General features: G+C 42.2%; 1 long non-coding RNA gene across 15 annotated transcripts in view; it reads right to left on the bottom strand.

Moving 5' to 3' along the window:
- The window catches only part of LOC126646882 (uncharacterized), a 120,198-nt gene that overhangs the window by 94,453 nt on the left and 8,637 nt on the right, over positions 1-17,108 (bottom strand). For all 15 annotated transcript variants that reach the window (XR_007630446.1, XR_007630439.1, XR_007630443.1 and 12 more), the window contains one exon: positions 15,577-16,353. This is a non-coding gene — a long non-coding RNA (uncharacterized LOC126646882). The remainder of the gene's footprint in view (positions 1-15,576; positions 16,354-17,108) is intronic.

The following is a 17,108-nucleotide window of genomic DNA, read 5'->3' as shown; positions in this document are numbered from 1 at the left end:
GGTCTGTTCTGAAAAGGGGAAATAAAGACTGTTATATGGACACTGAGATCTTATGATGCCTGTGATGATTTTTACATGGTGATTAGAACCCAGTCGAGAATTAGAATTTGCATGAGACTAAAAATAAAGTTCCTTTGCAAGTATAGCTAAATAGTTCCCCTGAAAACAGTCTAGTGCTGCTCATAACCACCAGGCAGCTCATTGAGATTTTACACATTTAGCATTGAACACTGGGGTTAGAATGTATCTCCTCACTGTTTCTCAGTGCAAGTTAAAACTGCTGTTCTTCTCTTATTGTTCCATACAGTCACTTTTTACCCACGTTAATTGTTCCCTTCTTGTCTTCCTGCCAATAAAAATTCTATATATTGGCCAAGATATATTATAATTGATAGCAAGTTCACAGTAAGAATGGTACCACTGTTACAATATTATTAATCCAAACAAACTCTTTACATTTAATGATGGAAACTGTGTTTCCTCACTTTTATTTTCTTTCTGATATCTGGAACATTTTTGGACCTGGCACAAAAAATGCTTTTTAAAATTAAATATATGCTTTATCCTACAGTTTTTTAATTAGACTTGATAAATAATTAAGGAATGCATAATATATTATTTAGATGCAACAGTCTTAAGAATTTGAGTGGTATTTCAACTACAATTACTGTAATTTATTTATCAGTAAAAAATTTACATAATCACAATTCAAAATCCAGTGGACTGGAGAGATATCAGGAGGACGTCCAGGAATGTGTGTAGTGACTCTGGGTATCAGGTTAACTTCATAATATAGTACTGTGCAAGATGTTGTAATATATTACAGAGCTATATTTGATGGATTGTTCGTAAAATATGAAAGTAAATCTTTGGTTTCTCTTTTCAGTTTTAAGACAAAGAAAGAATTTGAACACATAATAGAAATTAAACCATTCTCTAGGAAATAATGTATTGTTCCCACTAGAATGGAATAAAATTTAAATTTAAATATCATTAATATTGTCCTGGAGTCTCTCTTCTTCAATTATTAGAGGAAATGTCAATTTAATTATAATATCATTAAGTGGTTACTTCATTTTGTGTAGTTATTTTAGTCTATCTCATTGGTCATCAGTGCTAAAGGACAATGCAGGGAAGAAATGGAAATTTTCTGTCTTGTCAATACACACAGACTGGTGACAGAGGTGACTCACTCCTGGTAACTGTTTTATTGATCTGTATTATGGAACTGTGTTAACTATGGATCTTCCCTCACCACAAGAAGTCTTTTTGAGGCAAATGACGTAGAGCTTATTGATAGCATGGAACATAGTAAACCCACCTCATGACAATGCACATGCTGACACAGATCACAGATTTCTGTTTTCAAAATTACATGGACAAATACATATGAGTTTGCATATGCCAATTTTATCCATGTACATGCTCCTAAAATAAAAAGAAAATATATATAGCTGTCATATGAGCCCAGCCATACAAGAATACAGGAATTCAGAGGAAGATATAAAATTAATATTCATATATTTCCCAACATTCTATTTATGTTCACTGGTAAAATACTGGTACCTCATAAAATCCCCAATACTCAGCTGAACAGGGAGCTATATAATGTATGCTTACATCAGTTGAAGACATAGAGAAAAAGATTTTAATGGCTTATTTTGAGACAATTTTCTAATATGAAAAATAAGTGAAGAATTGTCTATGGATCTGTTACAGCCCATACCACCACCAGGTTGTACTTTCCTATGCATCCACAGTGAATCCTGAGTTGCTACAGCTTTCTGTGACAGAGAACTGCTAAAGATAGTAATTCATACTTATACAAAAGAGGGTTAATTTTTACCTATTCTCACGTACCACAATTGGTGCTAAGTTAGGCAGGTGAGAAGAAACTGCCTATGCATTACATTATCCTTTCTGTGCAGGTTCTCTGTTAGTAACTCTAGTTTTCTTATACAAATTTATTGTATGTTAGATTCCAATTACATTAAACTAGTACCATTAGTCTCGTGATAATTATATTATTTTATTACAACCCAAACTCTTGTTTTCTGAAGATAAAATTATATATGACAATGATACTGGAGTATTTTTTATGTTAATGCTCCTTTCAGAGAGCTGGTATTATTAACAGAATAAATGCAATTGAAAAAAATAATTAAAAAAAAAAAGTTTGGAAAAAACCAATTATATGCCCCTTTGCATTGACACAGTTTATTTTAGAAGGAAAATAAACCCACTCAGACCACACAAGTCCTTTTACAAAGGGTGAAATGCCGGTCCTATTTGAACCAAATATAGACCTACCAAGTTTTGACCCAAAGCATGGGATATTAATTTTTCCCAACAAACTCTTCTAACGCTCCAAAGAAAACAAATTACTGACTGCCTCCCGCAGACCTTTACTTATGAATTAATTTTAACCACTTTGGTGGTTTAATAGCTCCCACTTTGGTGATGCTGATGTACAAATGGGAGATCAGGAGGCTAAGCAGAAGGTGATCCCTTATCACAATTTCCCATGCATTGGCAGTTTCCTTACTTACTTTATCACATGGGTCTGCCAGTCTTGCTCCCTGCTGCAACCTTACTCACGTGCCTTATGGCTCACAGCATTATCAGAGCCATAACAGTCATTAAGCAAATAAAAAAGATCTATGTTCTTATCACACACTGCACATCAGCATAGATATTTAAACCATCAGTGTTTAGGACGAGGGAATATCCATTTACCATTTGTCATGTTGTGATTCTTGGGCCTGTCAGGCCCTTGTGCAGGGCTAGGAACTGTACTTCAATGATCCCAGTGGGTCCCTTCTAACTTAGGACATTCTATGATTCTATGATTTAACTTAGGACATTCTATGATTCTGTGATTTCAGTAAGAGCTGAAGGAACTGAAAAACATGGCAACAAAGCTTCTACACCTGGAGAAGAAAAATCAGTTGTGCTCTGACTTGTTCTTACATTAAATATCCCAATATTGTCCTTACATTAAATATGAGTATGTTCACCATTCTAGCATAAACCACTTCTAAAAGGTGTTCTTATGATGTAGGCCAGACACAGAAATTTGAAAGGCAAGTGGTCACAGATTTTAAAATGAACAGCATCCCAAATGTCTGGGGCACCAAAGAGTCCTTTCAGATATGTTACTCCTTTAGTTACAAGGTCTGGAAGAAACCACACGTGTAAGTAAGGTAATCAAAGTCATAACGGCATCCAAAAATGGACCTATTCTTACAGCACCAACATGGAGATGACTGCTCCTGATGGGGGTTGTCCCATTTCACCATGAAATTGTTTGACACAAACGTGGGTCTGGCATGAAGGGGGGAAAAAAAAAGTTAAAAAGCACCTTGGGTACGAGGTGACAGCAGGACCCTCCAAAGAGGCTTTTAGCGGCCCATGCAGAGTGCCTGCAGTGAGGGGTGCGGGGCAGTCACCATCGTGGGCAGGTTGAGCTCCACCTGACAGCGTTCCGGAGCCAAGACGGTATCATTAGCCCCGCGCAGTGAGATTTCTCCCTAATCCTTTCCGCGACTTACAAGAAGTTTAAATGTCCATGCATGATGTTATTAAGTGGCTATAGTAACAGCTTAAGACCCGAATCTTTTTTTTCGGAACCCTCCTGATCGGAGGAGCACACCGACGAGGCGGATCAGCCGCGATAACAGCTCATTTACTTGGCACAGGGAGGAGAGGACACTGGGTGCCATGAGAGACGGCTCCTGGTCGGGAGGGCAGCGCTACCACTGACGGCAATTAACAGCAGAAAGGGGCAGGCGATGAGGTACGGGGGCACGGACTGAGTACCAACGGGGAGAGCAGAGGTTCGGAGCTCCGGACAGCGCATCCCGCCGCACCCCGAGCGCGCCACCGCCTGTCTCCCGGGAAACACCAATCAGAGCGGTCTCCGGGAAGCGGGGGAGGAGCCCGGCGGCTGGATCCCGGCATCCCCTCGGCGACGGGGATGGGCTTCGGTGGATCCGAGCCGGTGGTTCGGACTTCGAACCAGCGGGGGATCTGCTTGAGGAGCTGTGGAGGGATGCGCGGCCTTGGCAGGGCAGCCAGCGGCTACGGGAGCCCGCGGGCCTAGCGCAGCCTCCCCGTTTGCCGGGAGATTTTCCGACCCTCCCCCGCTCCGCACCTCAAGCATGGTTTAGCATTACTTTTGTGGAATTAGAGAAAAACAGGTTTTTGAGCACCAGGTCTAAAGACATGGACTGAACACTATATTCTTTTCGCACTGCATTACATACGTATACTCTCAAATCAGGTTAGGCAGCCTGACTCGATCCTGATCCCTGCAAAGTCAATGGCACAAGTTCATCCGTGTCAGACTCTGACCCTGGCAGGGTCACACTAGCTTTTCATCACGTGCTATGCGTGTATATGCATACATGCACACATGTATGTTTATAGTGATATGTTTATACACGAGGGAGAGCTTCAGGAAGAACAAAACAGGTTATTGTTGACAGTCAACAGCAAAGTCAAAGGGCTCCTTTCTCGTTTCCCATTCCTAGAAAGTGCCATAAGAAATGCCATAATTTTTACCTCAAGGACTTACTATAGGAAAATTAATTGTTAGAGTCTGACATTTTCTTTCTTCTAAATTAAACAATGGAGGAGGTAAGGGGTAATTATTGCACTCACTCCAGGGTGAGCAATCTATGGAAGTAGTGCACATTTTAAAAATTGAAATGGACTTTTTCCACTATGTGTCTGTGGGACAGCTATGCACACCTACCCCTCCTTCTGGGAGTAACCAATACAAATCAGAAAACTACTTTTAATTCACATGGAAAGGGTAGGATCTGGCCTAACAGGCAGCATGTCCTTGGCTCCTCCACAAAAGGAAATATTCCACAACATCTATTTTAACTGAAACAAAAACAATTAATCCACTCTATGCTATTGCATATTCATGGCAACTTCAGGGAAGAGGAGGTGCATACATGAATTTGCCTATTTGTACAAGTATTGGTACTCTCTTATTTGGAGAAGTGAAGAAACTCACCCTCCAACAGCTGCCAGGTTTTGTATGGTGGGCAAGGAAGTGGTGAAGGCCTGGCTTCTCCTTAAACCTCCATGACACCTGCCTATGTTGCCCTGATTCTGTTCTGCTCTCAGATGGCACCAGCTGCCCCTCACTCACAAGTGGTTACATGAGAAAGTCAGAAAAGATGATTGTTTGCCTGCACTATGAACCAACATTCCCAGTGTCCAGTGTTGCAGGTGATGGACCTGCTGGGAGAGGTAGCAGGTGGAGCAGCTGAAGGGATGCATTATTGGGCACAAGGGTAATTAGTCATTGTTTCAAGTTTTTATGCTGATAACTGTACAGTGCTTTATGAAACACAGGTAGAGTCGTGGTCACTTAGGTTTAAAACAGATATTCTAACAAAGCACACACAACTAACTCCTCACCATGCCTTTGAGCTGCTCCTTAGTTTGCACTGTGCATGAATGCTAAGCAGAGGACTGAACTGAACAGCACTCGTAACAGAAACCATTATAAAGTGAGGGCAAAAAAGCAGTAGTTAAAAATTAAAAGAACTGGAAGCTTTCCTTCTGGTACCTGTGTCAACACTGAGATGCCCTGATGAATATCCTCCAACACCTGGTAAAATATATTTCCCTTTGCTTTGCTTATTTCTGCTAACCATTCAAGAAGAAATAGAAGAAGCAATCCATGTACTGTGGAATGCACTTACTAATGTTTTATCTATCCCAATCTGGAGGGTTAAAATAGTTGCTGAATATAAGTTTTTTTGCACAGTTAATTTTTTAAATTTCATGACAAATTAGTCAACTCTATGTGCTGAACTCATTTTAAAAAAATTAAAATGTTTCTCTGACTAAAATAACTTGTAAATGAACTCATTTTTTCCTCCACCTTTTTTATTGTATTTCATGCATTGTAGACCCTGGCAATGATATTAGTTCTAGTGTGGGAAAATATTATAATTGAGATCTGGTAAGTTATTTGCAGACTTCAAGTTTTTCTTTACACTGTGCTGACATTTAGTACAGCCCCGGTGAGGAAAACAATGCTGCCATTCATAGCTCTAGACGTAGATTTCAATCGACTTAAGCAGGCACAATGAAACTTGGTCATTCACTGGTTACCCATATTGTGTTCTCAAATTTTCTCTCAGCAAAAGTATAATGACTCAGTATTGCATGGTTCCATAGACAAGGGCTCAGAACAAGAGACACTAGTTTTGTCTGACGGTGTGAGAAAGTCGTGAAGGGATCTTTTCTTCCAGATGGTGTTAAATTCAGCTGCCTTTTTAACATTGGCCTTGCACAGCAATGTGCTGCTCCCTTTTCACAAAGAATAAGCCCGGGTCCCTGCTAGTTAACATGCATACTCACGCAACCTGCAACTACACTCCAACTGTTTTACAATGCAGTGGTATGCTAAATAAACTCGATCTGGTCTCTTCCAGTCCTAAAACTGGCTTTGAGAGAACTGCTCCACTGATAATTAAACTTTTTTTCTTATTTTGTGGGATTTTTCTATATGTTACATAAAGCTTTACTGTTTTTTTTGTTTGATTTTTCTTTCCCCACAAGTTTTAAGGGAACAGCACCTAACAGATGGATAATCCTAGGAAAGAATTACTTTTCCTAGTTACCTGGTGCATGAGCCCCTTAAAGCATAATTGAGGGCCTGCTACCACATTTTAAAATGCTCTCTTTCCCCAAGTCAGAAGTTAGCTGTGCCAGAGAAAAGATGCAGCAAAATGAAACGCTTTGCTTCTGAAGAAGTGAAGCAGTAATAATAATAGTAATAATAGCCAGTCGTATTTTATTGATTGATTACGTAACATTAATAATGTACAAAACAACTTAAGGTGACAATGGCCGACATGCTGCTATTTTTCTAGGGTATCTCCCTTCACAAATTTACACTGGAAACCAAGACACAAGCAGCAGCTTAAGTAAATTGACCCCATTCATGACTAAGTAAACAATGGGTTTCCCCAGAAAACAGCTTATGGCCTTAATTGAAGCTATTTGAGAAAGGAAATCTCGCACTTTGTCATGTAAATGTTAATTGTAGTAGACAATGGCTCTAGGTAAATAGCACCCCCAGACAAGCAGTAAATGAGAGGCGTGCGGGCACTCGTCGGTGAAAGGCTGGTGGTACAAACACTGTTCCGATGTAAATAAACACGGCTCCCCTCTCCGGGCGCTGCAGCAATAAAACTTTGGCACGCGTAGAGCAGCCAAAAGGGAGGTTTAACCTCAAAAACTGCCTGGCCTGGGCCCCGGACGGAACTGACGGCAGCCAAGAGGCGGGACCCTCTGACGAAACTGAGGTTATTTTAACAACTACAGGGAGGATGGGGCAACTTTTGGGGCCAAATTCTTTGTTTTAGATAGATAGCAAGGCTGCTACTTCCAGGACACCCTGTTCCATCCCTCCCACGGTGTGCGGCGTGATGAAGAATGTTCCCACTACAAGCCCGAAACCAATCTTTTATATAACCAGTTCAAGAGCAGAGTAAAAATACAAAAGAAAATTAAATAACAATAAAAAGCGGTGCACAGAGAGTTAGCCCCAGACAGATGGAGACCGCTGAGCCCCGTTTCCTTATCTCTGATCTTATTTTATTCTGCTGTGAAGAACGTTCGGTTTTAAACACAGTATCACATGCCAGTGTGCCTCCGGGAAGACGCTTAGGTCTTAAGTCCAGAGGAAGTATGTTACCCCGAACAATTAATCTTCCTAGATTTCACTGCACGAGGCGCCTAAGCCGCGGTAACAACAAAGTTGAATAGCACCCGAACTAACATTTGTTAAAAACACGGGGATTTTCGCAAGACAGGCAAGCCTGTCTTTCCCTTCCTCCACCGGGACTAAATTCCGCATCCCCCAGCCCGCGCCCTCCGCAGGAGAATGGCGCAAGTTCCGCCCGAGCTCAGGTTCCGCCCTTCTTCCGCAGGGGTGGGGCGGGGGAAGCCGGGGCGTCCACTCGCCCGGCACCCCTCGGATGGCCGCGGGTGGGAGGTGCTGTCGCGGGTGCCGGCGGTGACTCCCCCCGCCCGGCCCCATCCCCGGCCCCGGCCCCCACCGGGCTGTCTGTCACCGGCAGCCGGGGCACGGCGCTGCCGCTTGCCCCGAGCGTGGGAATGGGAGCGCCCAGCCGTTCACATCTCCTGCGCGCCGTTTAACGGAATCAATTAGGCAAGACAGACCCTCCGCTTCTCCAACCCCGCACGCCCCCTCCCCTCACTGGTGTGGGTTTTTTGTTGGTTTTTTGTTGGTGGTGTGTTTTGGTTTTTTTTTTTTTTGTTTTTTTTTTTAGTCAGGACTATATACGTCCTAATTATTTCGGTATGGGATGCCAGAGCTGTTTCCTGGATAGATCTGATCATCCTTAAACAAAAAGAGAGGAGGCGCACACGTGGGTTTTGGAGTAAATGTCACTTTCATTTCCAATGCTAGGCGCAGAGTAAGGCACAGAACATTTTTTTACACTTTGACAGGGGGGAGGCGATCTCGTCTACATCATGTCTTTCTGCTTCAGTAGCTTCCTCAAGGAAACCCTCTCGCAACAGAGAAGCATCTGTCTCGTGTTTTGAATAGAGGAATAAAAATCGGCCATTACTTTTTTTTTTCTTCCCCATTTTTGTGCAGCTCCGCCGGGTTCTCAGTAGATATAAATTATTAAGCTTGCCTACACTTCAGTGTAAACTTTTTCTGAAAGCCTGCTTTCACAGGATTTGAAATTAACCTCGATGCCTTGTCTCAGATGCACACAGACAGGTTTTAGGTTGGTTTATTGCTTTTTTGTTGGTTTGGGGGTTTTTTCCTCAGTTCAGTAGTCCACTCTGTATCATTAGCACCACCGTCTTCACCATCACCAACTACCAACTACTTTGTTTTTAAGGCCATTTCATTGCAATGAATCACTTCGCAAAATGAAACTTATAATTAGCTTTCTAATAGAAAAATAAATCATGTATATGCTCTTTGCCCAGTTTAAGGCTGGCTAGTCTGGGTTTCTCTTTATTTATTTATTCAACAGCAATGGTTGGACATGCATTGTTTACCATCAGTACCATGTCCTCTGCACAGCGGGTGGCTATCCATTATGTGCCATCTGATAACTTCATATTTTGGAATAAGTATGCCATTTAATTTCCTCCACTCCCCAGCTGTAAAAATATTAGTTTCAATAAGCATTACTGACCCTTCTCGAGTTTTACTGTCTCTTGAAGCAGTCTTTCATTTTCACACGCTGTACGATGATCTTGAAGGAGTTTTTACTTTCGGTTATCTAGCTTTATGAAGACCAAAACACTCATACAGCTAGATAACCAAAGATAACAACTCACTTCCTCGCTTCCCTCAAAGCTTTTTTTTTTTTTTTTTTTTTTTTTTAGTCCTTGCTAGAATCCAGAGTTTTTTGGCAAAAAGGTATGTTGTTTCCTCCTCGTGGAGGAAACATCCTTTTATGTTCATCCTTTTATGCAAGTGTCTCTGTATGTATGTGAACCTAATAATATCCAGGAGAGATCTGTTGCCTTCAAAGTTTATTCCGAACTTTTTTTTTTCAGCCAGTAATTTCCAGTAGGGAGAGCCAACAATTCGTCTGTTAAAATCAGAAAATAAAACCGGCTATTAAGATGCCTCAAGCTGCGTTAAGAGAGAAGAGCATCCATCCTTTTACAGGCCTCTATTTGCATTGTAAATCGCCTCGTTCTCACGAAAGACTCTTTAGCCTCTATAAAGATGTAAAGCCATCGGCAATTTCCATCGCAGTGTAAGGAGGAAGAAGAAACAAAAATTCCATTTAGTAGAAGTGACAAGATGGTTCGAGGATGCGTCTCCTGATCCCTTTAGATTATGCACGGCATAGTTCTCTTTGCCAAATGGTGGCAGCTTGATTGCAAATATCTGCGTGCGGTGTGTGTTTTAGAAGGGGAAGATCCTCGCTTTCTCGGGGCTCCCAGAGCCAGGGAGAAGAAGACGCGGACTTGCCGGCTGCTGCTGTCCCCAGTCTGAAAGAAGGAGGAAAGGGCCATCATTGGAGGGCTTTCAGTGCCAAAATGCGGGCCAACCAGGCAAGGTCAAAGGTCCTGGACCGCGGGAGACCAAGGTAATGATGATGTCATGAGAAACCTCAAGTACAAACGGCTATTGATATGCATGAGCGACCAGCCGCCGGCGCCGGGACCGAGCCCGGTCTCGCCTCCGGCATCGCCGCCTCCGCCGTCCTATCGCGGGGGATCCGCCCGCCGCTGTCACCTTCCTCCTCCTCGGCATCACAGACCGCTCCAACATCCAGAGGCCGGGAGGCAGGACGCTCTCCCCCGGGGCGGGAAGCAACCTTTCCGGCCCCGGGAAGAGCCGGGGGGCACCGGGGAGCCCGCGCTCCTCTTCGGGCAGCCCCCGCGGGTGCGCAGCGATGCTGCGGCGGGAACGGGGCCTGGTACACGGAGGCCGGGAGCAGGGCTGTGCTACGCAGTGAGTCGATGTGTAATTACATTGACAGTTTGCTCTGTGGTAGGGTATCTGCAGGGCTTTTTTTGTTTTGTTTTGGTTTTGGTTTTTTTTTTTTTTGGTTGGCTTTTTGGGTTTCTGGGGTTTTTTTGTATATTTGTTTGTTTGAGGGGTTTGTGTGGTTTTCTCCTCTTGTTTTGTTTTGGTTTGGGGTTGGTTTGGTTGGTTGGTTGGCGGGTTTTGGTTTGTTTGGTTGGTGTTTTTGTGTTTTGGGTTTTTTTTGACTCCACATCTCTGTTGAGCTTCGCATCAGGACGGTCCAAGGCGTTTTCCCCTGTCTGCCCGTGGGGGAAGCTGAGAGCAGCAGGTTCAGTGTATTCTGTGGCATCTATTCCACCTCTCCACCCTTCTTCCCTCCCCCCCTCCCTCCCAGCTTGAGAGTTTCTCTGTGTCTGTGTTAGAATGCAGCACAGGTGAACGTTGCAGCAACATTTGTTTAAGGCCATGCATCATCTGGCTTAATAAAAACGCTGATTTATCGTTTATTTTTATTAACCTTGTACCTAGAGCGAAGAAATGCATGGTGATGTTACTCGTGGAACCAATGAAGGCAAGTCTAAACTGTTGGGATGCGTTACGTGCAGTTTTAGGATTTAATTCTCTCAGTTCCCCCTCCCCCACTCTCCAAAAAGAACAGTACACTTTGAATTATTTAACAATATAATTTGCATAGAACATTAAAGGCCTCCTGAGTATATGTGAGTAATGAACATTCTGAGATCTACCATATTTTCTGTAGAAATTAAAAAATGCACTTCAACAGCTACTGTGTGCTGTGGTCATTATAAGACATACACCAAAAAATTCAGCACACACACATACTATGAACTGCTCAGAACTCCTAAAGGAATAACCAGTTAAAATTCATGCTGCTACTCCTCTTCTAAGGTGCAAAATAAAACACAGCATATTATGCACTATGTTCCCTCACAATCACAGTCAATATGCTATACTGCATTTAAATGCATTTGTTTGTAAATTAACCTGTGTTTGCCTAGGTTACTATTTTTTAGGTGGAATTTTTTAAATGCATGGAGTCAAACTGAAGTTGTTGTTGCTCTGTGTTGGCTGCAGAGCTTGCTTTTATGATAAAGGAAATGTGTGCTTATGTGTATGCAGGGGAGCCATGTGTACATATGTCAGTCTAGGAACATGTCTGTGTATGTGTTTGAGATAAAATGTATATGCAGATACACATAGTTATACTGTAAAATATCAACTAACCAGCCCAAATTTTTATCATAATTACAAAAACATGAAAACAAGGAAACAATCTCCTTTGTCAGACACTTCCAAAAATTAATACTGCCACCAAGAAGCAGCACATAGACACTGCTAATCTGCCAGTCTGCTAAGTCTTGAATACTGAAGAAATATTGCTAATTTATTTCTCCTTACAGATTGTAAGCCCTTGAAATTGAGCATTTCTTTTTTTAAACACATATTGTTTATCCTCCTATAGACTACTTTTTTGCCATCAGTGCTTTTTACCTGAGAGACATGAGAGCTCATTGTGCCAGTGTTCTTTGTGGAAAATTCAGAGACTCACACCGAATGGTTAGAATACTTATAATGCTGCATTATGAGTTACTGAGCTTCTTCATTACCTTTCAGGCTGTTCAGGCACAACAGGGGCAACTGAATCAGACATCTGATACGTCCAGAGGCACATGATCACCTTGATATTATGTAAAATTCTAATGGGTTTTTCTGAATTGGCAGACAGGTAGAAAGATGTGGTTTTTATGGCAATAGCTAGGGGCAGTAGTGCTGGTGATCAAGCATGTGTTGACTTATGACGACAGGCTTATGAGCTTATGGATTAAATTCTTTCAGTCAGAGGTATGGAAATTCAAGTGATCCTCATGTATGTGTGTGCGTGTATGCTTATCTAGGTGTATATGTACATACACAGGTGTATATGTACATATCTCTATATAACCATATTAACACAAATGGATATGTACATGTTAATACAAGCATGTCACCAGATGTCATGTGTCACTGGATATACAGTTAAATGTAAGGTATATTATTACAAATAGGTATTTTTCAAAGATGCACCTTCAAAACATCAAGCTCTGCTCTCACAACCATCTCACACTCGGACTTGGGAAGTAACTTCAATACACAGTTTTTGTTGATTACTCATTGATTATGTCAAAAGAACCAATGATGTAGCTGTTCATTAGCCATATTACCGATTACATTTCCTAGTTCTCATACACTTAGTAAGGCCTTAAAATCGTCATGTGTCCATTAAGTATTTGCTTATTCTGAATATTACAAAAATGTTTGCAGCAGTTGTAAAGCACATTTCCAAGATTTCAGTGTTGCCTAGTATGTGGAAAGTTTAAGCAATGCACAGTTCTGAAAATTCTACCCAAAACATCACCTGCATTGTCAAAAGCAGTAGTTAACACAGCCTGCTCTCTTCCAGTTTACATAACTGAATAAAACTTATTTATTCTGAAGTCACTGTAGAAACTGTAGAAGCCTACTGGAAGACATGAAATACAAACACTGACTTTTTCCTCCTAGTTGCCTAATAAATTCCCACTGATGGCCTGTAGATTACTATGTGATTGCCATGCTTGCTTTCTAATCTTTTTATAGGTCTCCAGATGGCTGTGACATAAAGAAGGAATATCCTGCATGGATTTCTTAAGGATAAACAGTATCTATTGACTTTAAAGAGGAATGCTTATGATTCTTTAATTATTGCAATCAGATACTCATCCTATCTCCAGCATCCCTACCTTCTGTGGGTAAGACACACAGGAATCCCCATTAAGCTGCTGTGAGGTACCTAAGAGGGTGTAGTGTTACATAAATTCCATTTTCACACTAAATTATGACAGAATTCATGTAGAGTTAAACCACCATGGCATGCCAGTGCAACCCAGGCCATCTCTCCCTGTAGAGCAGCATCCTTTTCCTCCCAGCCAGGTAAGTTATTGGATTGTCTCACCTTCCAATAATGGTGCCTCATTTTTTCTTTTGTGATCACTATTTCATTTGACAGACAACCACAGACTACACTTCCATTATGTTAAACCTATAGTATGCAAAGGGATATCTACTACAAATCCAAATTACTAACTAAAAAAAAAAAAAGTATCAAGAATTCAGCCTCAGAAAAAAAAATAATATTAAACCTGCACACAGTCAGTGATTACACATGGAAACACTATGTGCTGTTAAAGAACATATATTCATATCTGTAGGTGATGCATGTCGTTGTCTGACTTTTATTAAACAAATAAACAAATTACTGTTTCTTGTCGTGATTTCACTACCTGTGGTCTGTCTGTGTTGCCTAAACCTGAAAAATAGTACCCTCCCCCTCAAAAAAAACCACCAAAGGATCATAAATTAAACACTTTCAGTGTTTGATTCTTGTTCCAGGAGTACATGAGAATGGATAAACCTATGTGTTTAGAAGGCACTGAGTATATTAACTTCTGAGATTATTAGATAAATCACTAAAACGTTTGACTCTAGACTAAATGGGGAAATAACTAGGCATATTTCCTGCAGATGATTTAATATGACAGAAAACAGGTACGAGTGATGTCCTCCTGTATCTGCAGGGTTAAATATAGTAATCAATATTTACAGGAAATCCTATGAATAATATAATATACTTTTTTAAAAATTTTGTTGTTATTTCTGGAGAATTATGCTTAAAAAGAAAAGGCTAAAAATATTATTTGGACTGCTGAATAGAAGTGACCAAAATTATAGAGGCATATCTATGATTTGCATACTGTAAGCTGCCAGTTACTTAATAAAGGATGGAGGCTCCACCTAGCCTTCAGTTCAAAACATGCAAAACATACTAAGCCAGCATTTCCCCACTGGATTTCCCAGCTCTTCCAGACCTGAATGCTGTCCTGAAACCTGAATTACCAGGAAGGCATGGTCTCTATTTACAGCCCCGAAAGCTTATCAAGGGCCACTGGAGTAAATAAATACAACTTCAGCTGTTCGCTTTCATTGCATTATATCCATTACAGCAACCTCAGACGGGGAAAAAAAAAAAAAAAAAAAAAAAAAAAAAAAAAAAGTCTTATTTCCCAGGGAACAACAGTGTTCTTGGATATTACAATGAAGCCGTTTCACCCATCCCATGGACTGCTGTGGACCGGGGTTGCTGAAGGATTTCCACCACTTTTTTAGTGGATAGAAAGATGCATGGGGACACTCCTGGGCCGTGGTGAGTGGTCGGGCCGCACTTAATTAGCCCTCCCCGAACTCTGGCAGAACTGCCCTATCCCTGACACCCTTCTGCCAGGTACACTCCTGAGCCGAGCCTTTTTGGCTGGGGTGGATTTGGAGAACCCTGGAAGTGATGGCTGCTTGTTCCTAGTGATTCACACGTGCGAGACGCCAGATGAACAAACTGCTGCAAGCAATCCCATGCACCTCGACCAGCTGCAAGATATGCCTCTGACTTCTATCTTTCCCCTTCCTTCTTTTTTTTTTCCCCTCCCCATTTCCCTCCCTCCTTTATGTTTTTTCTTTTTTTTTTTTTTTTTTTTGTGTTGTTGTTATTTGTTTGAGTTTTTTAATCTCGGCTATGTAAAGGCCTTTGGAGTTAGCTGCTATACTTCAGCTCTGTGACTGTCTGTTCCTGTGCCTGCACACCTGCACACTTTCCGAGGGCACCCAGGCACTGCAAAAAAAGGGCTCTCTCAGAAGCCACAGCTCGGCAACTGATGGTGGTCTGCTGGATAATCAACATTTCCCGTGACCAAATACAGCTCCACGACCAACAGGTTTAGCTTCAGACGCACAAATCGTCTCACCGGCATAAGCCGCCGTGTCCAGTCATAACCCCTGCCTTGTTAATCAAATGTCTCTCCATGAGCGAGAGGAAGTGGCCAGAGCTCCGCTGGGGAGACCCTCTCGGTCTACCCAGCAAGAGGTGGCCTCCACGGACTCACAGGGAGCCGGGAGACCTCTATCTGCCCGGGGCTCAGCATGCCAAATATTGCCTGGAATTGAGGACACCGACACACATACATAAACACTGCGGTACTTACATTTCTTCGCATTTATCAGGGAAAGATGTGACCTCAGATATAGGTAAAGCTGAGCCAACGGCGACAAACAAAGATCCCCAAAGCCAAAGCCCTTCGAACCAGAGAAAGGTCTTTCAATTTTCCAGAAATTCATGTCTTCCGCCTCACCATCCCTATTTAAAAATGCTGCTTAGCTCCACGGTGTTTTCCTTGCTCCAATGACTCTAAACCAGTTAGAAATGTTCCATCCAGAAAAATGGGAGAGAAACACAGAAAGTTGGCTTGGGCTTGCCATTATATTTTTTCTTTTTTTCCACGATGCTTCCTATGCCCCAGAGTAGAAAGTGAACTGTTGTATGTGAGGCTCTGCAAGTTTTTTGGGGGGGTTGGCCAAGGTCTAGTCCAGCCCTCTCTGCTGAGGAGGACGTGCTCTGAAATTCAAGCAATTTCCCAACGCTTTTGTTGCTGATGAACTGAAGCCCTATTGTTCATCCATTGCCACGGTCTTTTTCAGTTCCTATTATAGGTTATGCATTGCCAGAGATAATGAATTTGCACCAATACCTCTCATAGTCCCATTTTGACGGACGGAACAAATTGGAAATGTCTAGTGTGAAGAAGAGCAATGGCTACCTCTTCCTAGAGAAGAAGGGAAGTTCGCATTTCTTTGGAAACTTAGGGGGAAAAAAAAAAAGTGAAGAAAAAGGTCGAGTTTTCTAAGATGTTTTCCTCCAATTAATTTCTGAAGAAGAGTTTCATCCGAGTCTTGTTTTTGAAAGGCACTGCCATTTTGTACAACTTTTGTCCAAACCAAGCAGCCGGTCAAGCGCAGGAAAAAAAAAAAAAAAAAAAAAAGGAAAAAAGAAAGAAAAAATTAGAAAAACAATCACTCTGTTAACAAAAAATACCCTTTTCCCATCCCTGTTGTCATGCGAACTTGTAGTGTGACCTCTCGTAGCTGGAAAGAGAGTGTCCTAAAGTGCTACCGGATCCTTCTGTCCACTCTCATCTGTCGCTCTGGTTTGGAAACAGCATGAAAACGCACGTAAAGGCCCCGGTTGGGTTTTAGGGCGCAGGGGGTGCCTGGGGAGAAGTTTGGGTGTGCACTGGAATGGGAGGTGTGCAGAGGGGAAGGGATGAAGGCAGGGACGGAGGAGGGATAGAAGGAGATGGTGCAGGGCGAGGGGGCGGTAGGATGGCTCATTCCTACCCCAGCCCCCGCCTGAGGGGTGTATGGGATGTGACGGGGAGGGGGTGTTGTCGTGCTGACCCCCCACTGTGAGTCGGATTTACACGACGCCCCGCGTGGGCAGTGCAGGAGTGTGGGTATGTGTGTGGGGAGGGGGCTGTGAGGGGTAGGGGAGGGCGGGGGGAGGTACAACGCTCAAAAATTAATAAATATATGTATATATACAAGCTACAGATGCGCACACACAGACATGTCTATATGTAATTACATATATATTATCTATCTATCTATCTATCTATCTATCTATCTATCTATCTATCTAAAAAATGTGTGTGTGTATGTATATGATGTCAGATGTGTGTCC

Source organism: Myiozetetes cayanensis, unplaced genomic scaffold (assembly GCF_022539395.1).
Source record: "Myiozetetes cayanensis isolate MyiCay16 unplaced genomic scaffold, myiCay2020 scf4, whole genome shotgun sequence".
Classification (NCBI taxonomy): Eukaryota; Metazoa; Chordata; class Aves; order Passeriformes; family Tyrannidae; genus Myiozetetes; species Myiozetetes cayanensis.
The sequence above is the reverse complement of the archived record's forward strand: the minus strand, read 5'-3'. Positions and strand labels throughout refer to the sequence as shown.